Source organism: Staurois parvus, unplaced genomic scaffold, assembly GCF_062004578.1.
Source record: "Staurois parvus isolate SC_StPar_1 unplaced genomic scaffold, SC_StPar_1.0 ptg000096l, whole genome shotgun sequence".
NCBI classification, from domain to species: Eukaryota; Metazoa; Chordata; class Amphibia; order Anura; family Ranidae; genus Staurois; species Staurois parvus.
In genome coordinates, this window is record NW_028317892.1 from 18,285,912 (window position 1) to 18,313,290 (window position 27,379).

A 27,379-nucleotide genomic window follows, 5' to 3' on the forward strand; every position below is an offset into this window, starting at 1 on the left:
TAAGAAGTCCCGTTTGCTGTTTGTGAGAAGCCATGTGGGGGACACAACAAACATGTGGAAGAAAGTGCTCTGGTCAGATTAGACCAAAATTTTACTTTTTGGGCCAAAACCAAAATGCTATGTGTGGCGGAAAACGAATACTGCACATAACCCTGAACACACCATCCCCACCGTGAAACGTGGTGGCAGCATCATGTTGTGGGGTTTCTTTTCTTCAGCAGAGACAGGGAAGCTGGTCAGAATTGATGGGAAGATGGATGGAGCCAAATACAGGGCAATCTTAGAAGAAAATCTGTAAAAGTCTGCAAAAGACTTAAGACTGGGGTGGAGGTTCACCTTCCAGCAGGACAACGTCCCTAAACATACAGCCAGAGCTACAATGGAATGGTGTAGATCAAAGCATATTCATATGTTATGCCCAGTCAAAGTCCAGACCTAAATCCAATTGAGAATCTGTGGTTAGATTTGAAAATTGCTGTTCTGCAGACGCTCTCCATCCAATCTGACAGAGCTTGAGCTATTTTGCAAAGAAGAATGGGCAAAAATTTTACTCTCTAGATGTGCAAAGCTGGTAGAGACATCCCCAAAAAGACTTGCAGCTGTAATTGCAGTGAAAGATGGTTCTACAAAGTATTGACTCAGGGGGGCTGAATACAAATGCACACCACACTTTTCAGATATATATATTCGTAAAAAAATTTTGAAAACCATTTATCATTTTCTTTCCACTTTGGTCTATCACATAAAATCCCAATAAAATGCATTTTTACGTTTTTGGTTGTAACATGACAAAATGTGGAAAATTCCAAGGGGTATGAGTACTTTTTCAAGGCATAATATCTCCATTGATCCTCTATAGAGGAAAGACACCCAAAGACAGGAAGTGTGTTACTGGCCAGATCACCAGGTGAAAACAAAGGAAAAAAATAGATGCAGCTAACACATTTAGGATTGGTAAGGTGCAATATATAAAATGCTTTAGGATTTTATACCGCTTTAATAAAAGGTCCAATTGAATATTTTATGTAACCCAATCTGTTTTATGAAGTAGAATTTTGCTCAAAATAGCTTTTAAGCTGAATAGTATATGTTTGTCCTTGTATGTTTTGGCCTTGGTTATTCTGACCTTGATGAAATATTTAGACATTAAAACACAGATGAAAAAAAAAATATCCTAAGAGATTTAAGTAAAATGTACGATCAATACTCATGCATGTCAGAATACATAATCGGTGGAAACTGAGGCAGATCAAACAGACCACTTAGTCATTAATGGTTACTGTACATGAAAGTTGGTGTTATGTGCTCACAAGCCTTATGATGTTTATATTTTTATAATTGTATTACATTTGCAGAAATACTGCCGCTTCTCAGACAGTTTATATTATCATTTGTCTGTTCTGAAGAAATTGTTTGGCATGTCTGTTCTTAAAGTGGTTGTAAATTGTTTGGGATGTCTGTTCTTAAAGTGGTTGTAAAGGCTTACCTGAGCCTTATCTCAATCCAGCGATGTGCACCAGAGCAGTGACACTTCAGGGCCTCTCCCTCCTTTTTGGCTGAGACAGAAGTGGGAGCCATTGGCTCCCACTGCTGTCAATTACATCTAGTGAGCCAAGGAGGAGAGTGTGTGGGGGGGCAGGGCTGTGCCGTGCTCTGTGTCTTAATAGACATACAGAGCAGCGATTAGGGAGTGAGTCTGCTTGGGTGCCCCCATAGCAAGCTGCCTGCTATGGGGGCACTCAGCAGAAGGGAGGGGCCAGGAGCACCAGAGGAGGATCAGGCCTGTTCTGTGCAAAACTACTGCACAGAGCAGGTAAGCATAACGTATTTGTTATTTTAAAAAAAAATCAGCCTTTAATACAACTTTTAAGGTGCAAAAATAAAACATGTTGCGCAATAAAGAAAAGTGCTCAAATTCATAAAATCAATATCAAAATAAATATATATAAAAAAAATCAAATTGACAAACCAAAAATATGTTTCACATATAATTAATATTTAAAAAGTCCACTGAATGTGAATGTAGCTTTAACGCCAAAAACGCCCAAAACATTTTATAAGAACAGTGCCAAGATAGATCCAGAACCTTTACCAATGGTGGCAAAATGTAGGCTTACCAGACAAGTATGACCCACTAATTAAAGAGAAGTAATAAATGGCAAGACAGATGTTATTTGGCATTTATTTCGTCTCTGTATTGTATTCACCTGGTTTGACTTAGGTCACCACTAGAGATGAGCGAAGAAATGAAAAATTCGATTCGACTGATTCGGCGAATTCGTGGACAATATTCGATTCGAGTCGAATAAATTCGCTGTGAATTTAACTTAAAAAAGGGTGTTTCTAGGCTTCAGAGAGACTTAATATTAGTGCAGAACACTGTACCTTTAATTTAAATGCCCTTGGAGTCTGCTGGGGAAGAGAAATAATACTGTCTGTCAGTATGACATGCAGATGAGTGCCGTCGATCTTAGAATCACTGCACACTTCACTCCTTTGGCCAGTCACGGGGCCAAAACCAGTGTTTGGAGCCACAGTGTGGCGGTGGAGGCAGCAGCAATGGGAGGCCATACAGCAACCTATGACAAAATGGAAACCAGCAGGAGCGTGAGGAGACCTGAAAGTGGCACATGGCAGAGTGGGAGCAATGGGAGGCGGTACAGGGACCCAGGTCACACTGTGGGCCCAGCAGCAGCGTGACCAGGCGGTACGGGGGCCCATGGCCGATATGGGGCTTGGTGGCACCTATGGAAGGCCTGTAATCTGCCAGCAACCTATGACAAAATGGACAACCGCAGGAGTGTGAGGAGATTTCAAAGTGGCACATGGCAGAGTGGAAGCAATGGGAGGCCGTACAGGGACCCAGGTCACACTGTGGGACCAGCATCAGCGTGAACAGGCGGTACGGGGGCCCATGGCCGATTTGACCTCATTCATCCCATAGTCCTGCCGACTCACGAATAGCGTGGCCTCCTCAAAGGGCCTGAGCAAGCGCAGGTGTCACACATGAGCTGACAATGGCTGACATCTAAGTTACACAGGGAGTACCTTTATCCGCTTTTAACATCAGGAAATCTGTGATGGCCTTTAGCTGTTCGTAAAGGCGGTCTAACATATGTAGGGTTGAATTACACCTTGTTGCAACGTCACAGCATGAGGAGTCGGTACGGGGGCCCATGGCAGATTACATGTCTGGCAGCAGCAATGGGAGGCCCGTAATCTGCCAGCACCCTATGTCAAAAAATTTAACACACCAGCAGTGTGAAGAGACCTGAAAGTGGCACATGGCAGCAGAGTGTGGCGATGGAGACAGCAGCAATGGGAGGCCGTACAGGGACCCATGAGAGACTCTGGACTTGGCAGCAGCATGAGGAGGCGGTATATAGGGGCCCATGGCAGATTAGGGGCCTGGCAGCAGCTATGTGAGGCCCGTAATCTGCCTGCACCCTATGTCAAAAAATTAAACACACCAGCAGTGTGAAGAGACCTGAAAGTGGCACATGGCAGCAGAGTGTGGCGATGGAGACAGCAGCAATGGGAGGCCGTACAGGGACCCATGAGAGACTCTAGACTTGGCAGCAGCATGAGGAGGCGGTATATAGGGGCCCATGGCAGATTAGGGGCCTGGCAGCAGCTATGTGAGGCCCGTAATCTGCCTGCACCCTATGTCAAAAAATTTAACACACCAGCAGTGTGAAGAGACCTGAAAGTGGCACATGGCAGCAGAGTGTGGCGATGGAGACAGCAGCAATGGGAGGCCGTACAGGGACCCATGAGAGACTCTGGACTTGGCAGCAGCATGAGGAGGCGGTATATAGGGGCCCATGGCAGATTAGGGGCCTGGCAGCAGCTATGTGAGGCCCGTAATCTGCCTGCACCCTATGTCAAAAAATTAAACACACCAGCAGTGTGAAGAGACCTGAAAGTGGCACATGGCAGAGTGTGGCGATGGAGACAGCAGCAATGGGAGGCCGTACAGGGACCCATGACAGACTCTAGACTTGGCAGCAGCATGAGGAGGCGGTATATAGGGGCCCATGGCAGATTAGGGGCCTGGCAGCAGCTATGTGAGGCCCGTAATCTGCCTGCACCCTATGTCAAAAAATGAAACACACCAGCAGTGTGAAGAGACCTGAAAGTGGCACATGGCAGAGTGTGGCGATGGAGACAGCAGCAATGGGAGGCCGTACAGGGACCCATGAGAGACTCTAGACTTGGCAGCAGCATGAGGAGGCGGTATATAGGGGCCCATGGCAGATTAGGGGCCTGGCAGCAGCTATGTGAGGCCCGTAATCTGCCTGCACCCTATGTCAAAAAATTTAACACACCAGCAGTGTGAAGAGACCTGAAAGTGGCACATGGCAGCAGAGTGTGGCGATGGAGACAGCAGCAATGGGAGGCCGTACAGGGACCCATGACAGACTCTGGACTTGGCAGCAGCATGAGGAGGCGGTATATAGGGGCCCATGGCAGATTAGGGGCCTGGCAGCAGCTATGTGAGGCCCGTAATCTGCCTGCACCCTATGTCAACAAATTTAACACACCAGCAGTGTGAAGAGACCTGAAAGTGGCACATGGCAGCAGAGTGTGGCGATGGAGACAGCAGCAATGGGAGGCCGTACAGGGACCCATGACAGACTCTAGACTTGGCAGCAGCATGAGGAGGCGGTATATAGGGGCCCATGGCAGATTAGGGGCCTGGCAGCAGCTATGTGAGGCCCGTAATCTGCCTGCACCCTATGTCAAAAAATTAAACACACCAGCAGTGTGAAGAGACCTGAAAGTGGCACATGGCAGCAGAGTGTGGCGATGGAGACAGCAGCAATGGGAGGCCGTACAGGGACCCATGAGAGACTCTGGACTTGGCAGCAGCATGAGGAGGCGGTATATAGGGGCCCATGGCAGATTAGGGGCCTGGCAGCAGCTATGTGAGGCCCGTAATCTGCCTGCACCCTATGTCAAAAAATTTAACACACCAGCAGTGTGAAGAGACCTGAAAGTGGCACATGGCAGCAGAGTGTGGCGATGGAGACAGCAGCAATGGGAGGCCGTACAGGGACCCATGAGAGACTCTGGACTTGGCAGCAGCATGAGGAGGCGGTATATAGGGGCCCATGGCAGATTAGGGGCCTGGCAGCAGCTATGTGAGGCCCGTAATCTGCCTGCACCCTATGTCAAAAAATTTAACACACCAGCAGTGTGAAGAGACCTGAAAGTGGCACATGGCAGCAGAGTGTGGCGATGGAGACAGCAGCAATGGGAGGCCGTACAGGGACCCATGACAGACTCTAGACTTGGCAGCAGCATGAGGAGGCGGTATATAGGGGCCCATGGCAGATTAGGGGCCTGGCAGCAGCTATGTGAGGCCCGTAATCTGCCTGCACCCTATGTCAAAAAATTAAACACACCAGCAGTGTGAAGAGACCTGAAAGTGGCACATGGCAGAGTGTGGCGATGGAGACAGCAGCAATGGGAGGCCGTACAGGGACCCATGACAGACTCTAGACTTGGCAGCAGCATGAGGAGGCGGTATATAGGGGCCCATGGCAGATTAGGGGCCTGGCAGCAGCTATGTGAGGCCCGTAATCTGCCTGCACCCTATGTCAAAAAATGAAACACACCAGCAGTGTGAAGAGACCTGAAAGTGGCACATGGCAGAGTGTGGCGATGGAGACAGCAGCAATGGGAGGCCGTACAGGGACCCATGAGAGACTCTAGACTTGGCAGCAGCATGAGGAGGCGGTATATAGGGGCCCATGGCAGATTAGGGGCCTGGCAGCAGCTATGTGAGGCCCGTAATCTGCCTGCACCCTATGTCAAAAAATTTAACACACCAGCAGTGTGAAGAGACCTGAAAGTGGCACATGGCAGCAGAGTGTGGCGATGGAGACAGCAGCAATGGGAGGCCGTACAGGGACCCATGAGAGACTCTGGACTTGGCAGCAGCATGAGGAGGCGGTATATAGGGGCCCATGGCAGATTAGGGGCCTGGCAGCAGCTATGTGAGGCCCGTAATCTGCCTGCACCCTATGTCAAAAAATTAAACACACCAGCAGTGTGAAGAGACCTGAAAGTGGCACATGGCAGAGTGTGGCGATGGAGACAGCAGCAATGGGAGGCCGTACAGGGACCCATGACAGACTCTAGACTTGGCAGCAGCATGAGGAGGCGGTATATAGGGGCCCATGGCAGTTTAGGGGCCTGGCAGCAGCTATGTGAGGCCCGTAATCTGCCTGCACCCTATGTCAAAAAATTAAACACACCAGCAGTGTGAAGAGACCTGAAAGTGGCACATGGCAGAGTGTGGCGATGGAGACAGCAGCAATGGGAGGCCGTACAGGGACCCATGAGAGACTCTAGACTTGGCAGCAGCATGAGGAGGCGGTATATAGGGGCCCATGGCAGATTAGGGGCCTGGCAGCAGCTATGTGAGGCCCGTAATCTGCCTGCACCCTATGTCAAAAAATTTAACACACCAGCAGTGTGAAGAGACCTGAAAGTGGCACATGGCAGCAGAGTGTGGCGATGGAGACAGCAGCAATGGGAGGCCGTACAGGGACCCATGACAGACTCTGGACTTGGCAGCAGCATGAGGAGGCGGTATATAGGGGCCCATGGCAGATTAGGGGCCTGGCAGCAGCTATGTGAGGCCCGTAATCTGCCTGCACCCTATGTCAACAAATTTAACACACCAGCAGTGTGAAGAGACCTGAAAGTGGCACATGGCAGCAGAGTGTGGCGATGGAGACAGCAGCAATGGGAGGCCGTACAGGGACCCATGACAGACTCTGGACTTGGCAGCAGCATGAGGAGGCGGTATATAGGGGCCCATGGCAGATTAGGGGCCTGGCAGCAGCTATGTGAGGCCCGTAATCTGCCTGCACCCTATGTCAAAAAATTTAACACACCAGCAGTGTGAAGAGACCTGAAAGTGGCACATGGCAGCAGAGTGTGGCGATGGAGACAGCAGCAATGGGAGGCCGTACAGGGACCCATGACAGACTCTGGACTTGGCAGCAGCATGAGGAGGCGGTATATAGGGGCCCATGGCAGATTAGGGGCCTGGCAGCAGCTATGTGAGGCCCGTAATCTGCCTGCACCCTATGTCAAAAAATTTAACACACCAGCAGTGTGAAGAGACCTGAAAGTGGCACATGGCAGCAGAGTGTGGCGATGGAGACAGCAGCAATGGGAGGCCGTACAGGGACCCATGAGAGACTCTGGACTTGGCAGCAGCATGAGGAGGCGGTATATAGGGGCCCATGGCAGATTAGGGGCCTGGCAGCAGCTATGTGAGGCCCGTAATCTGCCTGCACCCTATGTCAAAAAATTTAACACACCAGCAGTGTGAAGAGACCTGAAAGTGGCACATGGCAGCAGAGTGTGGCGATGGAGACAGCAGCAATGGGAGGCCGTACAGGGACCCATGACAGACTCTAGACTTGGCAGCAGCATGAGGAGGCGGTATATAGGGGCCCATGGCAGATTAGGGGCCTGGCAGCAGCTATGTGAGGCCCGTAATCTGCCTGCACCCTATGTCAAAAAATTAAACACACCAGCAGTGTGAAGAGACCTGAAAGTGGCACATGGCAGAGTGTGGCGATGGAGACAGCAGCAATGGGAGGCCGTACAGGGACCCATGACAGACTCTAGACTTGGCAGCAGCATGAGGAGGCGGTATATAGGGGCCCATGGCAGATTAGGGGCCTGGCAGCAGCTATGTGAGGCCCGTAATCTGCCTGCACCCTATGTCAAAAAATTAAACACACCAGCAGTGTGAAGAGACCTGAAAGTGGCACATGGCAGCAGAGTGTGGCGATGGAGACAGCAGCAATGGGAGGCCGTACAGGGACCCATGAGAGACTCTGGACTTGGCAGCAGCATGAGGAGGCGGTATATAGGGGCCCATGGCAGATTAGGGGCCTGGCAGCAGCTATGTGAGGCCCGTAATCTGCCTGCACCCTATGTCAAAAAATTTAACACACCAGCAGTGTGAAGAGACCTGAAAGTGGCACATGGCAGCAGAGTGTGGCGATGGAGACAGCAGCAATGGGAGGCCGTACAGGGACCCATGAGAGACTCTGGACTTGGCAGCAGCATGAGGAGGCGGTATATAGGGGCCCATGGCAGATTAGGGGCCTGGCAGCAGCTATGTGAGGCCCGTAATCTGCCTGCACCCTATGTCAAAAAATTTAACACACCAGCAGTGTGAAGAGACCTGAAAGTGGCACATGGCAGCAGAGTGTGGCGATGGAGACAGCAGCAATGGGAGGCCGTACAGGGACCCATGACAGACTCTAGACTTGGCAGCAGCATGAGGAGGCGGTATATAGGGGCCCATGGCAGATTAGGGGCCTGGCAGCAGCTATGTGAGGCCCGTAATCTGCCTGCACCCTATGTCAAAAAATTAAACACACCAGCAGTGTGAAGAGACCTGAAAGTGGCACATGGCAGAGTGTGGCGATGGAGACAGCAGCAATGGGAGGCCGTACAGGGACCCATGACAGACTCTAGACTTGGCAGCAGCATGAGGAGGCGGTATATAGGGGCCCATGGCAGATTAGGGGCCTGGCAGCAGCTATGTGAGGCCCGTAATCTGCCTGCACCCTATGTCAAAAAATTAAACACACCAGCAGTGTGAAGAGACCTGAAAGTGGCACATGGCAGCAGAGTGTGGCGATGGAGACAGCAGCAATGGGAGGCCGTACAGGGACCCATGAGAGACTCTGGACTTGGCAGCAGCATGAGGAGGCGGTATATAGGGGCCCATGGCAGATTAGGGGCCTGGCAGCAGCTATAGGAGGCCCATAATCTGCCAGCACCCTATGTCAAAAAATTCAACACACCAGCAGTGTGAGGAGACCTGAAAGTGGCACATGGCATGAGACACTGTGGACCTGGCAGCAGCATGAGGAGGCGGTATATAGGGGCCCATGGCAGATTAGGGGCCTGGCAGCAGCTATGGGAGGCCCATAATCTGCCAGCACCCTATGTCAAAAAATTCTACACACCAGCAGTGTGTGAGGAGACCTGAAAGTGGCACATGGCAGAGTGTGGCGATGGAGACAGCAGCAATGGGAGGCCGTACAGGGACCCATGAGAGACTCTGGACCTGGCAGCAGCATGAGGAAGCGGTATATAGGGGCCTATGGCAGATTAGGGGCCTGGCAGCAGCTATAGGAGGCCCATAATCTGCCAGCACCCTATGTCAAAAAATTCAACACACCAGCAGTGTGTGAGGAGACCTCAAAGTGGCACATGTTTGAGGCATGATTCATGGCGGATTTAGTCAGTTGTGTCAGGAACTGGTGGTTTGAAATCCAGACTAATCCACGCCTGATTCATTTTCACAAACGTGAGTCTCTCCACACTTTGGGTGGACAGTCGTGTCCTCCGCGGAGTTACAATACCTCCTGCCGCACTAAACACGCGCTCCGATGCCACGCTACTGGCCGGGCATGACAGCCTTTCAAGGGCAAATTCAGCTAGTTGGGGCCAAAGGTCAAGTTTCGTTGCCCAGTAGTCAAGGGGATTGTCTACCTCGGTTGGCAGGGTGCTGTCCAAGTAGGCCCAAGCCTGTTGTTTGAGCTCCTGCTCCAGGTCCACCTGATGCTGCTGCTGCTGCTGCGGCTGGTTAATAGTTTCCTCACTGCGCTGGTGAAGAAAGCTACTCATCATCGACTGCAGACTGAGGCAGCCACTGCTGGTGGAGCTGCCACTGCTCCTACCACCCCACCCCTCCCCTGCTGCCATGCCAGCGGAACGCGAGCGCACAGGGCCCACAGTGTCTGAGGATGGACGTTGGCGCACAAAGGCAGAGACCAACTGACTACATAGGTGGTTTTTATAGTACGTAATTTTGGCCTCCCTCTCAGCAGGTGTGAAAAAGGCCACCATTTTGGACCGGTAGCGAGGGTCCAACAAGGTGGACAGCCAAAAGTCATCCCTCTGTCTGATGGTTATTATTCGGCTGTCGCTACGCAAGCAACCGAGCATGCTATGGGCCATTTGTGCCAAGGAATGCGAGGGACTCCCTGCCTCCATCTCCACAGCATACTGCCACGGTGCGTCTGGGTCCTCTGTCTCCTCCTCCTCCTCCTCTACCAGATGCTCCTGCTCCTCCACTCCTGTCCGCTGAGTGGAAAAACCACCCATTTCACTCAATAATTCCTGAGCACAATGTCCTCCTCTACCTCCTCCTCTTCTTCCTGTCCTGCCCCCACAGGGGTCATGTGGCGTTGAGATCTGTGCGCCACGTCTACCGCACCCTGACCAGCCATTGTTAACAGCATTTGTTCCAGGACGTGCAACAGAGGAATGACGTCGTTCATCCCATAGTCCTGCCGACTCACGAATAGCGTGGCCTCCTCAAAGGGCCTGAGCAAGCGGCAGGTGTCACGCATGAGCTGCCAATGGCTGACATCTAAGTTACACAGGGGAGTACCTTTATCCGCTTGTAACATCAGGAAATCGGTGATGGCCTTTCGCTGCTCGTAAAGGCGGTCTAACATGTGTAGGGTTGAATTCCACCTTGTTGCAACGTCGCAGATCAGGCGATGCTGTGGAATTCCGTTCTGCCGCTGCAGCTCAATGAGGGTGTTCTTTGCGGTGTAGGAATGGCTGAAATGCATGCACAGTTTACGTGACATTTTAAGGATGTCTTGCAGTGGGATGGTGGATTTTAGGAACCGCTTGACAACCAGATTGAACACGTGAGCCATGCATGGCGCATGGCACAACCTTCCTTGACGCAGAGCAGACACCATGTTCTTTCCGTTGTCAGTCAACATGGTTCCGATTTTTAGTTTGCGCGGAGACAGCCATCTGTCGATTTCTCTGTTCATTACACTCAGCAGTTCCTCCCCTGTGTGACTACGTTCGCCAAGGCATACCAGGTGCAGCACAGCGTGACACCGTTGCGCCCTGCACATGTGATATGCCGGTCGGGTAATGGGACTTGGCACGGGGGTGGCGGCTGAGGACACGGCGGAAAAAGAGGTGGTAGAGGCGGACATGCTTGCTGGACCAAGGACGTGCAAACGTGGAGGCAAAAGCGTCGTGACCTGTCCAAGTTGCTGGTGCGGCTGTGCCGGCACCACGTTCACCCAGTGGGCCGTAAATGACATGTACTGTCCCTGACCGTAGTTACAGCTCCACACGTCGGCGCTGCCGTGCACTTTGGCAGAGACCGACATGCTCAAAGACTGGCCCACCATCTCTTCTACATGTGAATGCAGGGCTGGCACTGCCTTTTGGGCAAAGAAATGACGGCTTGGCACTCTCCACCGCGGCGCGGCACAAGCCATCATTTCTCGGAAAGGTGCTGAGTCCACCAGTTGGAAAGGGAGGGACTGCAGCACCAGCAACTTGGACAGGAGGACGTTCAGCTTTTGCACCGTCGGGTGCGTGCTCGCAAACTGTTGTCTCTTGGATACGGATTCCAAGAAAGACTGTTGACGGAATCCGAGAAGAGGAGTAGCAGGAGAAGGAGCATCTGAACGAGCGGAAGATGCCAATGAGCGACAACTCCCCTCAGCAGAGGTGTTGGAGCCTTGACTGGCTGATAGAGGGCGATTGACGACGTCGGGTGACGGAGCAAGTAACGGAGCGGGTGATGGAGCGGGGGCTGGGGCAGGCAGAACCGCCGTATGTTTATCACGGTTTTCCCAGGCCACCGAATGGTGACGCTGCATATGCTGACGCAACGCTGTAGTCCCAACATGGGCCCCCTGGCCACGCTTGCATTTCTGGCCACATAGTCGACATACGGCTACGTTTACTTCCTCGGGCGGCTTGAGGAAAAATTGCCACACCACCGAGTAGGAAACTTTGCCCCCGCTACTCTTCACTGGCTGACTGCTACTTCCTCCGTGCGCACCGGCACCACTACTGGCCGTGGTGGTAGGCTGCAGTGGAGCTGGTGCTCTACTCTGTGGACGTTTGGCTCCACTGACACTGATGCGACCCTGCTGCTGTCTCCTGGGCAACCCACCGACTGTTTTGCTCGCTGCCAAGCTGCCACCCTCTTCTCCTGATGATGCGGAAGAAATTGCCTGATGACGACGAGGCTGCCAAGTGCGATCAACCTCCTCATCATCAAGTAGGGTCTCCGCCTCACTACTAGCCCCCTCGGCTGCGTCTGGGTCAGGAGACAGACCTGTCTCTAGACCGGCTACCGAGCCACTCTCCTCGCCAGTACTTGTTCGCTTGGCTGCTGAAAAGGCCGATGTCTCCCCCCGTTCCTGACCGCCCTCTGTTAGCTCTTCCTCACTGTACAGTGGGGCTGAGCCCACAGCATGCGATACTTCGCTTGGTGAGGGAACAGCAAAGGACAGGGGCAGGTAGAGGACACGTGATTTCAGTGGGCTTGGTCCCGGGCCATGCCAACTAACGGTTGTGTCTGACGTACCCACCGACCGTTGGCTGTAGGTGTCAGAGGTGACCTGGGAAGAGGAAGACGACCGAGCCAACCAATCAATGACGGCAGGGTTGTCGGTGGAGACACGACCGCTGGATGACACCGGGAGCACTGGCCTCTGGCTGCGAATACTGCTGCCTCGACCCCTTCCTCTGCTGCCACGTCTGCTCGCTCCTAAAACATTGCCTCCTCTGCCACTCCTCTGCATGTTGTCTGACATACTATTTAATTCAACGATTAGGTGTCCCTGAGTAACAATTCTCTGGCACTCAGTAACAATTCTGTCTGTCCCTGAGTATGAATTCTGTGGCCCTGAGTAACAATTCTGTGTCTGTGCGAGTAACAATTCTGTGTCTGTGCGAGTAACAATTCTGTGTCTGTGCAAGTAACAATTTTGTGTCTGTGCGAGTAACAATTCTCTGGCACTCAGTAACAATTCTGTCTGTCCCTGAGTAACAATTCTCTGGCACTCAGTAACAATTCTGTCTGTCCCTGAGTAACAATTCTCTGGCACTCAGTAACAATTCTGTCTGTCCCTGAGTATGAATTCTGTGGCCCTGAGTAACAATTCTGTGTCTGTGCGAGTAACAATTCTGTGTCTGTGCAAGTAACAATTTTGTGTCTGTGCGAGTAACAATTCTCTGGCACTCAGTAACAATTCTGTCTGTCCCTGAGTAACAATTCTCTGGCACTCAGTAACAATTCTGTCTGTCCCTGAGTATGAATTCTGTGGCCCTGAGTAACAATTCTGTGTCTGTGCGAGTAACAATTCTGTGTCTGTGCAAGTAACAATTTTGTGTCTGTGCGAGTAACAATTCTCTGGCACTCAGTAACAATTCTGTCTGTCCCTGAGTAACAATTCTCTGGCACTCAGTAACAATTCTGTCTGTCCCTGAGTAACAATTCTCTGGCACTCAGTAACAATTCTGTCTGTCCCTGAGTAACAATTCTCTGGCACTCAGTAACAATTCTGTCTGTCCCTGAGTAACAATTCTCTGGCACTCAGTAACAATTCTGTCTGTCCCTGAGTAACAATTCTCTGGCACTCAGTAACAATTCTGTGTCTGTGCGAGTAACAATTCTGTGTCTGTGCAAGTAACAATTTTGTGTCTGTGCGAGTAACAATTCTCTGGCACTCAGTAACAATTCTGTCTGTCCCTGAGTAACAATTCTCTGGCACTCAGTAACAATTCTGTCTGTCCCTGAGTAACAATTCTCTGGCACTCAGTAACAATTCTGTCTGTCCCTGAGTATGAATTCTGTGGCCCTGAGTAACAATTCTGTGTCTGTGCGAGTAACAATTCTGTGTCTGTGCAAGTAACAATTTTGTGTCTGTGAGAGTAACAATTCTCTGGCACTCAGTAACAATTCTGTCTGTCCCTGAGTAACAATTCTCTGGCACTCAGTAACAATTCTGTCTGTCCCTGAGTAACAATTCTCTGGCACTCAGTAACAATTCTGTCTGTCCCTGAGTAACAATTCTCTGGCACTCAGTAACAATTCTGTCTGTCCCTGAGTAACAATTCTCTGGCACTCAGTAACAATTCTGTCTGTCCCTGAGTATGAATTCTGTGGCCCTGAGTAACAATTCTGTGTCTGTGCGAGTAACAATTCTGTGTCTGTGCAAGTAACAATTTTGTGTCTGTGCGAGTAACAATTCTCTGGCACTCAGTAACAATTCTGTCTGTCCCTGAGTAACAATTCTCTGGCACTCAGTAACAATTCTGTCTGTCCCTGAGTAACAATTCTCTGGCACTCAGTAACAATTCTGTCTGTCCCTGAGTATGAATTCTGTGGCCCTGAGTAACAATTCTGTGTCTGTGCGAGTAACAATTCTGTGTCTGTGCAAGTAACAATTTTGTGTCTGTGCGAGTAACAATTCTCTGGCACTCAGTAACATTTCTGTCTGTCCCTGAGTAACAATTCTCTGGCACTCAGTAACAATTCTGTCTGTCCCTAAGTAACAATTCTCTGGCACTCAGTAACAATTCTGTCTGTCCCTGAGTATGAATTCTGTGGCCCTGAGTAACAATTCTGTGTCTGTGCGAGTAACAATTCTGTGTCTGTGCAAGTAACAATTTTGTGTCTGTGCGAGTAACAATTCTCTGGCACTCAGTAACAATTCTGTCTGTCCCTGAGTAACAATTCTCTGGCACTCAGTAACAATTCTGTCTGTCCCTGAGTAACAATTCTCTGGCACTCAGTAACAATTCTGTCTATCCCTGAGTATGAATTCTGTGTCTGTGCGAGTAACAATTCTGTGTCTGTGCGAGTAACAATTCTGTGTCTGTGCAAGTAACAATTTTGTGTCTGTGCGAGTAACAATTCTCTGGCACTCAGTAACAATTCTGTCTGTCCCTGAGTAACAATTCTCTGGCACTCAGTAACAATTCTGTCTGTCCCTGAGTAACAATTCTCTGGCACTCAGTAACAATTCTGTCTGTCCCTGAGTAACAATTCTCTGGCACTCAGTAACAATTCTGTCTGTCCCTGAGTAACAATTCTCTGGCACTCAGTAACAATTCTGTCTGTCCCTGAGTATGAATTCTGTGGCCCTGAGTAACAATTCTGTGTCTGTGCGAGTAACAATTCTGTGTCTGTGCAAGTAACAATTTTGTGTCTGTGCGAGTAACAATTCTCTGGCACTCAGTAACAATTCTGTCTGTCCCTGAGTAACAATTCTCTGGCACTCAGTAACAATTCTGTCTGTCCCTGAGTAACAATTCTCTGGCACTCAGTAACAATTCTGTCTGTCCCTGAGTATGAATTCTGTGGCCCTGAGTAACAATTCTGTGTCTGTGCGAGTAACAATTCTGTGTCTGTGCAAGTAACAATTTTGTGTCTGTGCGAGTAACAATTCTCTGGCACTCAGTAACAATTCTGTCTGTCCCTGAGTAACAATTCTCTGGCACTCAGTAACAATTCTGTCTGTCCCTGAGTAACAATTCTCTGGCACTCAGTAACAATTCTGTCTGTCCCTGAGTAACAATTCTCTGGCACTCAGTAACAATTCTGTCTGTCCCTGAGTATGAATTCTGTGGCCCTGAGTAACAATTCTGTGTCTGTGCGAGTAACAATTCTGTGTCTGTGCAAGTAACAATTTTGTGTCTGTGCGAGTAAAAATTCTCTGGCACTCAGTAACAATTCTGTCTGTCCCTGAGTAACAATTCTCTGGCACTCAGTAACAATTCTGTCTGTCCCTAAGTAACAATTCTCTGGCACTCAGTAACAATTCTGTCTGTCCCTGAGTATGAATTCTGTGGCCCTGAGTAACAATTCTGTGTCTGTGCGAGTAACAATTCTGTGTCTGTGCAAGTAACAATTTTGTGTCTGTGCGAGTAACAATTCTCTGGCACTCAGTAACAATTCTGTCTGTCCCTGAGTAACAATTCTCTGGCACTCAGTAACAATTCTGTCTGTCCCTGAGTAACAATTCTCTGGCACTCAGTAACAATTCTGTCTATCCCTGAGTATGAATTCTGTGGCCCTGAGTAACAATTCTGTGTCTGTGCGAGTAACAATTCTGTGTCTGTGCAAGTAACAATTTTGTGTCTGTGCGAGTAACAATTCTCTGGCACTCAGTAACAATTCTGTCTGTCCCTGAGTAACAATTCTCTGGCACTCAGTAACAATTCTGTCTGTCCCTGAGTAACAATTCTCTGGCACTCAGTAACAATTCTGTCTGTCCCTGAGTAACAATTCTCTGGCACTCAGTAACAATTCTGTCTGTCCCTGAGTAACAATTCTCTGGCACTCAGTAACAATTCTGTCTGTCCCTGAGTATGAATTCTGTGGCCCTGAGTAACAATTCTGTGTCTGTGCGAGTAACAATTCTGTGTCTGTGCAAGTAACAATTTTGTGTCTGTGCGAGTAACAATTCTCTGGCACTCAGTAACAATTCTGTCTGTCCCTGAGTAACAATTCTCTGGCACTCAGTAACAATTCTGTCTGTCCCTGAGTAACAATTCTCTGGCACTCAGTAACAATTCTGTCTGTCCCTGAGTATGAATTCTGTGGCCCTGAGTAACAATTCTGTGTCTGTGCGAGTAACAATTCTGTGTCTGTGCAAGTAACAATTTTGTGTCTGTGCGAGTAACAATTCTCTGGCACTCAGTAACAATTCTGTCTGTCCCTGAGTAACAATTCTCTGGCACTCAGTAACAATTCTGTCTGTCCCTGAGTAACAATTCTCTGGCACTCAGTAACAATTCTGTCTGTCCCTGAGTAACAATTCTCTGGCACTCAGTAACAATTCTGTCTGTCCCTGAGTAACAATTCTCTGGCACTCAGTAACAATTCTGTCTGTCCCTGAGTAACAATTCTGTCTGTCCCTGAGAATGAATTCTGTGGCCCTGAGTAAGAATTCTCTGGCACTCAGTAACAATTCTGTCTGTCCCTGAGTAACAATTCTCTGGCACTCAGTAACAATTCTGTCTGTCCCTGAGTAAAAATTCTGTGGCCCTAATAACGTTTCTGTGGCCCTAAGTAACAATTCTCTGGCACTGAGTAACAATTCTGTCTGTCCCTGAGTATGAATTCTGTGGCCCTAACTAGCGTTTCTTTGTCCCTAAATAACGATTCTGTGGCCCTCATTAACAAGTCTGTGTCCCTGAGTAATGGTTCTCTGTCCCTAAGTAACTTCTCTCTGTCCCCAATTCTCGTTTCTGTGGCCCTAACTCTGTCCCTGTCCCTAGTACAGAGCGGTCTGCCTCTGTTCAATGACTGCAGGCAAATGAAGATTTCCAAAATGGCCGCTATATATACCTCGACCATTACACAGTGCTGGCTGGCTGGCTGCTGATTGGCTGATGCGATCACATGTCGTTGAGGAATGCATTATGGGGCAGCGCGCCTTGTCTGCGCGCCTTCCCCGACATCCCCGCTCCGTCGCCGCACATGTCAGCCGCCATTTTCGGAAAAATTTCGATTCGCGCGTCCGAATTAGGCTGTTTTTCGGATTCGGCACGAATCGAAATTTTTCCGATATTCGACTCGAATTCCACTTCGGATACTTCGATTCGCTCATCTCTAGTCACCACCTTTGGTCCTTACTCGCATTGACTTGGGAGAAATTAGAAAACAAACGGCCCACATAGTGTAAAATCATCCGGTACCCTTTATCAGTTAGAGTATTGCACTTACATATGTTTAAAAATGGTTGCACATTAATAAAATGTAATCCAGCCAGCCAACAAGTGATTTCTGGGTCACTTCTGGTTGATGACATCAGCAAATGGTTCTGCCATTGGGATTATTGTCTGTTCTTAAACTGCTTTCTGAATAGGAGATTCAGCCCTCAATATAGGCACTGGGGATGAGCTTGGACATGTTTGAAACTTAGGCTGGTCATAGACGGGCCGTTTATTGGCTGAATTGTTGGCCGATAAATGAAAAATCGGTCGTTGCTCTCATGGATGCTGCCACCAATGCTTACGAAAAATGTCAGTTTTCGTAGATTTTCCAGCATGACCGATAAAAAGAAAAGTGAAGATCCGCCAAAAATGGTCAATGGCATTAACACTAACGGTGTGAATATCGGCTGATTTTTCGGTCGGACGAAAATTCGTCCGATAAACGACCGGTCTATGGCCTGCATTAGTTTGACTCCAGGTGATCAAGCCCACCAGGAGATGCTGTCACCTGTGCTGGGCCACTCATTTGTAGCCTGGGCATTCAACGTCGATGCTCATCCACAATAGGCACTTGTGGCAGTCTCCAGTACTGAGAAGAGCTGGTCTATGTAGCTCACCAAAAATGTAAACCCTTTTGCAGGTTGTGCTGGAAATTTGCTTTATATTACAGATAAGACTAGCAGTGAGACAATCACACAAGCAAATAAAGAGGTATCTGGAGCATTCTGTGCACAAACAATTTACAGAACACTTTCAGGTTGTCAGATTGAACACAAACTACATTTGGATCTTGGACAAGTTTAGAAAATGTCAGCACTTGCAGTACAAAATGGAAAGGTATGCATTAGAGAGGAGACTACAGGAATGTCTTTGCTTATTGGAGAGCTGTCTAGGATTTCATTTAGATTTGCCATTATTGTTCTAGGCACATTTGTATAGTGTGCAAAATTATGGACTAGTACAGACATCTGCCTGTCTGGTGAAAGGCAGAAAATACCTTCCATGAGAAGGAAGTCCTGGCCCTCAATACCTCCTTGTCTCTATGCAAAAGCAGAAAGCGTTTCTTGGCATATTATTATTATTATACAGTATTTATAAAGCGCCAAAAGGTTTGCTCAGCGCTGTACATTATAGTGGGGGACAGTACATGAGACAATACAATACACGAGGGGTTCGAGGGCCCTGCTCCTTGGAGCTTACAATCTAGGAATATAAAGCCACCAGTCCAGATGCCAGCCTTACAGGGGTAATGGCTACAAGGAATAGCACCTTTTTAGATGAGACTAGCAAGCGGAATGTTCTTAAGAAGAACTTCACCTAAAAAGGGAAGTTTTGTTTTATGTGCTCCTCTCCTCCTCTTCTCCCTCTTTTGGAGGTTTTTTTTTTCCTGGGGAGTGAGTATCTAGTTTTGACTGTGCCCTCTCCCACTTCCAGTGGGATTACCTAATTCACACCACTCCATCCCAGCCCTCAACCAAAGACTGGCAAGGAACCAGCCAGGATGAGGACAGTGCTGGATCCCTGGAAAGTTAAGTGTCTTTTTATAAAATGTCAGCAGAGCTACAGTATTTGTAACTGCTCACTTCTATTTATTTATTTTTTTCAGACTGGAGAACCTCTTAAATAAGTTTGAACATCGTTTTTTGAAGTTCAGAGAGGATCAGATCCTATGGATCTGCCTTGACAGAGGTTGTCCTCTGAAGTGCCCCTCCACTTGGCCAACTTGTCATCAATAGCTAGGGAGAGGTAGAGAGAAGGAAAATAAAAACTGTAACAATTTGACCTAGACAGCCTGAGCATGAAAAATTGGGAGCACTCCCCCATATAGCCAACTTGCAAAGTATATGAAATATAAGCAAGCCCTGAAACAAGAGGATTTTACCTCCCGAAAATTGGCCATTCAGCTACAGTTGTTTCTATAGTAAATACCTTCAGTACCAAACAAAGGAAACCATAACCTATCATGAGGCGGCTAAGTACTCGTTACAGTAGCAATGATGGAGATAGGAAAATTGCTATTCAAGTCAGACCAGTATGTTAGGGGATTCTTCATGGAGTTATCGGTTCAGAGCTGGGCCAGATTCCTGTGGGGACAGGAACACAGATGGCTGTTCATTGCCAACTAGAGGAATGCCTTGGCTTATTAGACAGCTGTTCAGGTTCTCCATATCCAACCTAAATTTAGCTGTAGATGATTGGAGCAGCGTCCATAAATTCAGGGGTTAGAAAACACCAGTATAAACTGAGAAAACCTTTACTTTGGCTGACTGGAGAGCCTTTCAGGTTGTGTCCCTCAATCGACAAGAAAGAAAAGAAAATGTACTGACCATCTCTGTCGCTCCTAACTGTATGTGGTGATTGGAAATTTGGAGCCATTTGCTTCATAGGATGATTTTTCAGTATGATAGGTCTACATCAATGAGTATGTTGGTGTGGTAACTAGGAATTCTCAATTCTATCAGCTTGAGTATAAAAGGGAAAGTTGGTGAAAATGTTACCAGAGAACTATGGGGGAACCATCTGCCTAGTTTGAAGACCTCACAACTCACACATTACAAGCTGTCCTGTAGTTTCTTCCTTTCTAATTCTGGGTACATACCATCAGATTTTTTGTTCAATCCAGCAGCCAAACGAAAAGAGCTCAGGAGGAGCTCTCTTTACTTACTATGTGATGTTAGTACAGCGATCTCCCCGATGACTTATTGTGTTCAGCACTGATGTGATGCTGGTCTTCTTGTATGTCTGTTCAACAGAAGCCAGCCATTCAGCCAGCTTCTGTCAGACAGATGGGTGTACACACAGACTGAATGTCTAACTATTGAACCGGTCGATAACAGCCGATATTTGGCCCATGTGTACAGGGCTTAATACACTCAACAAGTTGGAATTGCATTCCTGAATACTTTCATCAGTTGGGAGCATTTGTTATTGTCCCTTAGAGATAAAGAAAAGATATTCACCCTCTCCCACTCTGCTCAGCCAACACTCACTGGTGTCCTGAACATTTTTTTAACCGATTTATTATCTAAATTGTCTCTTGAAGAAATTTTAATTGTGGAATCTATGTAGGCATTGGAGATACCAGGACTCATTCTGTTTACTCCTCACTTTACCACTATTGTCCAGCAAGGAGAGCGAGATAGGGTCTCAGGTTTGATTTAGTATTTTATGACACAAGCAATGTAATGATCCTAAGTGTATTTACAACTTGGTTACTTATTTACTGACCATTCTTAGATTGCAAAGTTTAAAAAAAAACATTTTCTCCACTCAAAGCATGGCTTATTTTTACTTCCTTGGTGTAATACTGGATTATGCAGGTACCAGCACCTACACTGATTTTCTGTATACTGGCAATCCTCGAGTTACAAACGTCCGACTTACAGGTACCTACGACTTGTACTTAAGAACAGAGGCAGCATAATGTCACGCTGGTCCCAGAAATGGCCGTGTGGCAATCTTGCTGCTCACTGCATGCTGCCACCTACTGTCTGGTGGACCTGTCAGCATCCCACATCACTGCATGGTCAGTTAACCCCTCCCTATGCTATCCAAACCTTCAAAATTATATTTTTGGCTGGAGTTAAACTTAAAAAATGTACCTGTTCTAACTCTCATACAAATTCAACTTAAGAGCAAACCTTAGAACAGAAGTCAAGTCATAAATTAATTGATTTTCCACCTGTGGTGGAAGGAAAGAAAATCACTAGATTCCCCTTTCAACATAGTCACTGTTGTTGATGGGGGAATGCCTCCTGCAGTGCTATTGTATTTTGCTGGCTGGGAAAGCTACCCCCCCCCCCCAGCAGAATACAGTAGCGCTGCGGGAGGCTTCCCCCATCAACAGCAGTGATTATGTTGATGGGGGAATCAAGTGTGATTTTCTTTCTTTCCATCTATGGCTTGCCTAACTGCACATATCTTTGTTAGGTAACAGTAGTGGCATGCAATTCTATTGGGTCTTATTCACAATAGCCACACGTAGTCATGTTAGACCACATTCACACAAGCCACATGACTGTGTGTTAGGCTGAATTCACACTAGCGGCATGTAGTTGTGTGAGGTTTCATTCACAGGAGCAGCACATAGCTGTCAGTCATCATTCACACTAGCAGCATGTAGCTTTATTAGTGTAAAAAGTATTAAGATATGTTTAACATTTCATGAACGGTGCCAAAAAAGGTGAACAACTATAAAAGTTCCAGCTGTGTGGGACAGAACTAGGATGATCATCTCATGTAATTGTGCATGATCTCTGGACAACTTTTTATAAACCTCAGGGTAAAAAAAGAAATTTGTGCTCTTTGGGTTCATCCTATATGTAAAGAGTTTACATTGTATTGTCAAAGAAAGGCTTATTATCGGGTACCATATTTTGAGGCACCGCATAACCGTAGTGGTTACGTACACATAGAGAAATGGAGGCTGCACTGCAAAGATCTTCCCACCACAATAAACGTTGATAAACCACGAGATCATAGACATCCCACTTGGGCTTCTCCCTCTGGTGCATTTCACCCACAGCGTGCTCCCTGCAAATTAAATGCATCAGCGGTAAGCCAAGGTAAGTTGTCAATAATTGCAGTGAGAGGAGCTTTTATTTATTTATTTTTGAACCTGTGGTCGGGGCAAGCCAAGCCAGCACTGGATATGCTGAGGATATTAACCTAGAGACAAACTACTGGTTACTTCAAGAGGTTCAATAAAGGTGAATAGGACCTGGGTATCTAAGTTTTGACTACATAATGTTTTCTTCTTTACCATATATATCACATCTATGTGCTTTATAGTAGCATATACAGGTTTTTATTTATCAGGAGATCTAGAAAAAAAGTTGAAACATGAAAACCAGCTTACAGATCAGTTGTTTTTATGAGTTTCTGTAAAAGAACAGCTTGAGGTATTAATAAGCTTTCTGTGTCATCATCATTCAAACACAAACAATTCCTGTGATCTTTGATCATGTTATCTACATGCAAAGTCCACTGAAACCTAATCCACCCATAAACACCTAATGAGTGTGTTTTTGGTCAGGTAGTCACAGCCTGGTACTTTTTATAGATGCTTACAAAAATATATATGGCTGGGTAATTGACATTAGGAAAATCGAATGTACAGGCACAATCTGAATGCCCTTAGGTCAGGGGTGTCAAACTGGCGGCCCTCCAGCTGTTCTGAAACTACAAGTCCCATCATGCCCCTGCCTTTGGGAGTCATGCTTGTAACTGTCAATCTTGCAATGTTTAATGGGTCTTGTAGTTTGGCAACAGCTGGAGGGCCGCCAGTTTGACACCCGTGCCTTAGGTAATACAATTCAGAGTGTTGGAAAGTGTTGCATAAATATGTCTGGGTTTCCATACATTCCAAATCTAGTCCACAGATGGGGTAGGTGGGAGGAGCAGGACTATGGGTACTGCTGGCACAGGCATATCAGGTCATAGAACTAATGCAGGCCATAGACGGGTCATTTATCGGCCGAATTTTCGTCCGCATGAAAAATCGGCCGATATTCACGCCGTTAGTGGGGCAATACCACCCGCCGTTTTTCGCAGATCTTCTCGTTTTACTTTTATCGGTCATGCTGGAAAATCCACGAAAAACGGCCATTTTTCGTGGACATTGGTGGCAGCACCGCTGCCAGCAACGACCGATTTTTTTTTTTTTTTTTTTTTTTTATCGGCCTAAAATTCGGTCGATAAACGGCCCGTCTATGGCCTGCATACCAGTTGGAATAGATAATTTTTTTAAAACTAATTGCTCCTCAACAGCGTATGTCTGTGTTCCATTTACACAGCATACCTAAAAAATAAAAATAAAAATCACATAGACTGCAGGCTACTCTGAACAATTTGAGATGCAAGGAAACTCAATCTGCCCCTACTGACATATCTGTACTGGAGGAGTTGATGGATGTGGGAGGATTTGTACCAGTGGATATGTTGGCTTGGGGAGGCGGGGTAATAATTTTTGATTGTGCTTTGTCTACTGACCTGTGTTGTAGGTTATTTCCCCCTGACCCCTGCATTATGTACTCTATATACACTATACTGTACATTTTCATACTCCTGACCACTACATTCTATACACTGAGCTGTTTATGACAGACTCTGCTGCAATCCTAATTGCTGGTTGCAAAGTAATCCCTGACTATGCTAAAGTGGTTCTAAATCCTAAATATTTTTTTACCTTAAAGAGGTTATAAAGGCAGAAGGTTTTTTTTACCTCCATGCATTCTATAACATGTTTGTTATTTTAAAGTGGTAGTAAAGTTTAAAAATGCAAACATTATTGACGGGCAAGGTTTTAATAACAGAAGAGAGTGTCTTCTGTTATAAATGTCCCCCTTGCCTGTCAGCGGTAATGTGATCTGAGCTGTGCATGTTACCTCCTGGTTTCCATGCCTAGGCAAATTGTCATACATCCCAGAAGTCTTCAGGAGAGGAGGAGCGCTTTTCTGAGCTAAAAATGCCCTCCTGCCTGCATTCCTGAGCTAAGAGCAGATGGATTCCAGGAAGTAAATGCTACATGAATCATTTGCTCTTACTCAAGATGGCCATGGCCAGAAATGCTAGGGGTTGTTTTTGAAAGTGATTTCTCAGCAAAATATAGCATGGAGACGAGGATGGATGGGTGAGTCTGCTTTAAATATTAAAAATGAATTAGCCACTTTACCGCTGCCCTATTGCAGAAATACTGCTACAGTGCGGCAGCGGTGCGCAAAATCATGTTTATATATATATATATATATATATATATATATATATATATACGTGATTTCACACTTTAGGGTAAGGAGCACGTGTGCCCTACCCTCGCTGTCATTAGAGTCCTTGGCTGTCAATCACCGGGTCCCGGCCGGTGATTACTCTCCGGCTCCCGATTGCCGAACATCTCTGACGGGGGAGATGAGAACTGTTTGCAAACAAAACAATTCTCTCCCCTGTCAGCTCCTGCACACTGCTTTGCATGGCTGTGCATAGCCATGCAAAGTGAAGTGAAGCACTAAGACAGCACACATAGTAAAACAGCACACAGTTAACCCTTTCATTGCCCCACATGTTAAATATCATTTTTTAATTTGTGGTGCTCATATGCAGTTTAGTTCCACTTTAAGAGAACTGTAGATTTTTTTTCGTTAGCCACTGGAAACCTCATGTTGAACATTTCTAGCAGTGGACATTTTGAACTAATGTATTTTAAATGTCATGTGTCAATTTGTTTGAAATATACAACCGCATGTTTGCAAATAATTACAAGAGCTAAATGACATGTAATTTGATTGCATTCTCTTGTAGTTTTGCTTTTATTTTTTGTGCTGGACTTTGTTTCCTTTGAAACAAATTGCAAAACCTCCAAGTCAACGAAGGCTATTTTTTTCTGTTTTAGTATGTCCCTGTTCAGTGTATGTCATAATTCCTTGTAGATTCTTGTAAGCCTTTTTGAAGTCCTTAATCATATTTGCTTTCTCTGGCCTTTGCTGTGAATCACAGCCACTCATGTTGTAATCATGTTGTCTGAGATACTGCATTAGTCATTACATTCCACAGTGCCAGGCCAAGGCGTGTTTTACCTTACTGCAGATTTCAGATTACTCTTTCTAGTCTTGTATAAGTGATTTTATGCTTTGTATAAGTCAGTTCTATTGATGACAGCTAGACTGGTTGTATTGGACACCGGAATATCCTAGACAAATACCAACTTTCTTTAAATGTTTTCATACAGACCCAACATAATCTGGCATGGCAATCATTTGCTTAGAGACCAATGTTTGCATTTTGGGATGGGAAGTGGGAGTTATTCTCTCCCCCTCTTCCAGAATCCAGCTATATCAAAGGGATCCAATGGACCCCATGGTCCCTAATATTCAGTGATTAGTTTCTCTGGATAATGCAGGGAAGGTTTAGGACCTCTGGCAAGTCCCATTCTGGAGATAAAACAGGGAGTGAGTAAAAATCTCTCCAAAGTGAGCAGAACCTTCCTTTTAGTAAGCAGGTGTCCCCATTAATACTGGGAAGGGTAAATTGGAGGGGTTTTAGCTAGAGATACAAAGCATAGCAGAGCAATACAAAGCAGCATATTTCCCTACTAAAGTACACACAGTAAAACAGCACACAGTTAACCCTTTAATCGCCCCAGATGTTAACCCCTTCCTCTCCATTGTCATTAGTACAGTGTCAGTGCTTTTTATTAGCACTGATCACTGTTTGTGTCATTGGGATGTCAGTGGCAGTTAGTCAGCTCCCCCCAGTCTCAGAATGCCCGCCTCAGTCCCACTATAAGTTGCTGATCGCTGCCATTACTAGTATGAAAAAAAAAAAATTCCAGGATATATTCTGCCATTTGTAGACGCTATAACTTTCACATAAACCAATTAATTTACATGTATTGGGATTTTGTTTTAGCAAAGACATGTAGCAGAATACATTTTGGCCTAAATTTATGACAAAATTTGATTTTTTAAAATTTTTTATTGGATATGTTTTATAGCAAAAAGTCAAAAATATTGTTTTTTTTAAAATTGTCAGTCTTTTTTTGTTTATAGTGCAAGAAATAAAAATCGCAGAGGCAATTAGGTGCAGTGTTGCATGACCGCAGTTAAGCAGCAGTGTATTGCAACAAATGGCTTGGTTACGAAGGAGATACAGTATATCATTTGGAGGGCAAGTGGTTAAGCCTCTCAACCACCCTTCAATGCCTGCCATAAATATTACAATGAGCACCACAGTGTTGTTTTTAAAAAATGAAGTAGTATGTTTCTTTCAGGAGGCATTGTTGCTTATCAGCCATTTATTAATTTCTATGGTAGCACGCCATAACCACACCTTAACTGCACCTATAGCATTTACGGTGCATTAGTGAAGCATTTATGAAGTGTTAGCTTAAGTTTCGTACACACAATGAGAATATCGGAATGATCGTCTGTTTTATGGGGTTTTTTTTTGCATGCTAGTCTCATATCGAAAAAGAGGTGGTATAAGTTTGTGTACGACAGAATACAAATAAAGAAATGATGTAATATATTGTAATATTCAGTATTTAGATTTCGAGCATGCGTGGTCTTGGTCACTCAATTTTTTTTCTTCTGAATACTGTACTGATTAAACAAAAATTGTTAATTCTGGTATCGTATGAGAAACTTTTTAATGCTTGTCACTTCGGGTAATTTTGCATGAACTATCATGATCGGCTCTTGAAAGCTGTGTGCCAACAATGAGATTATCGGGCGATTGCTCCAAAAGCTGTATTTTTCGTACAATTTTTTCATCGTGTGCATGGCATTACTGCTGTGGGAGCGGGAGTATAGGTTCCTTAATCCCAGAATGCACTGGGAAATAATAGAGAACTAGGACAGAGCAGCTCTAGCCACTTTCTGTTGGAAAAGAGGAGCCGAGTGGTAACACCATTTGCTTCTGTGTGCAGGCAAAAGCATCAAGCCAGCAAGCAATACTGACAGTGCCAGGCAGGAGTAGAGGCATTGAGCATTATTGCCAGTGGCAAAGCTTTATGTGTCAGCAAAATGTTGGTGCAAGCAAATGACCCTACCAGCAAGTGTTGGTACATGGAGGTGACGGTACCAGCAAGTGTCATAAAGGCTGATATTAATGTATCTGTATTCGCAGAAGAAGTGAGCAGTTTGCAGATTCAATACCTGACAAATATCAACTATGAAATCCACTCACTGCCAATCATAAGACAGGGGGACTGGATGAGAGCTTCAGAAATGGCAATAAAGAGAATACTTGGACACGACTGACCACAAAGTTAAAAGGAGACGTTTGTGACAGAACACGGCGTCCGACCCCTGCCCTTTTCACCAACTCGTGACCG

The 27,379-nt window shown here is 46.6% G+C and overlaps 1 protein-coding gene across 1 annotated transcript in view; it reads left to right on the forward strand.

Annotated features, from left to right (window-relative positions):
- The window catches only part of LOC149468030 (coronin-2A-like), a 239,225-nt gene that overhangs the window by 21,001 nt on the left and 190,845 nt on the right, over positions 1-27,379 (forward strand). The gene's annotated exons all lie outside the window — the stretch shown is intronic.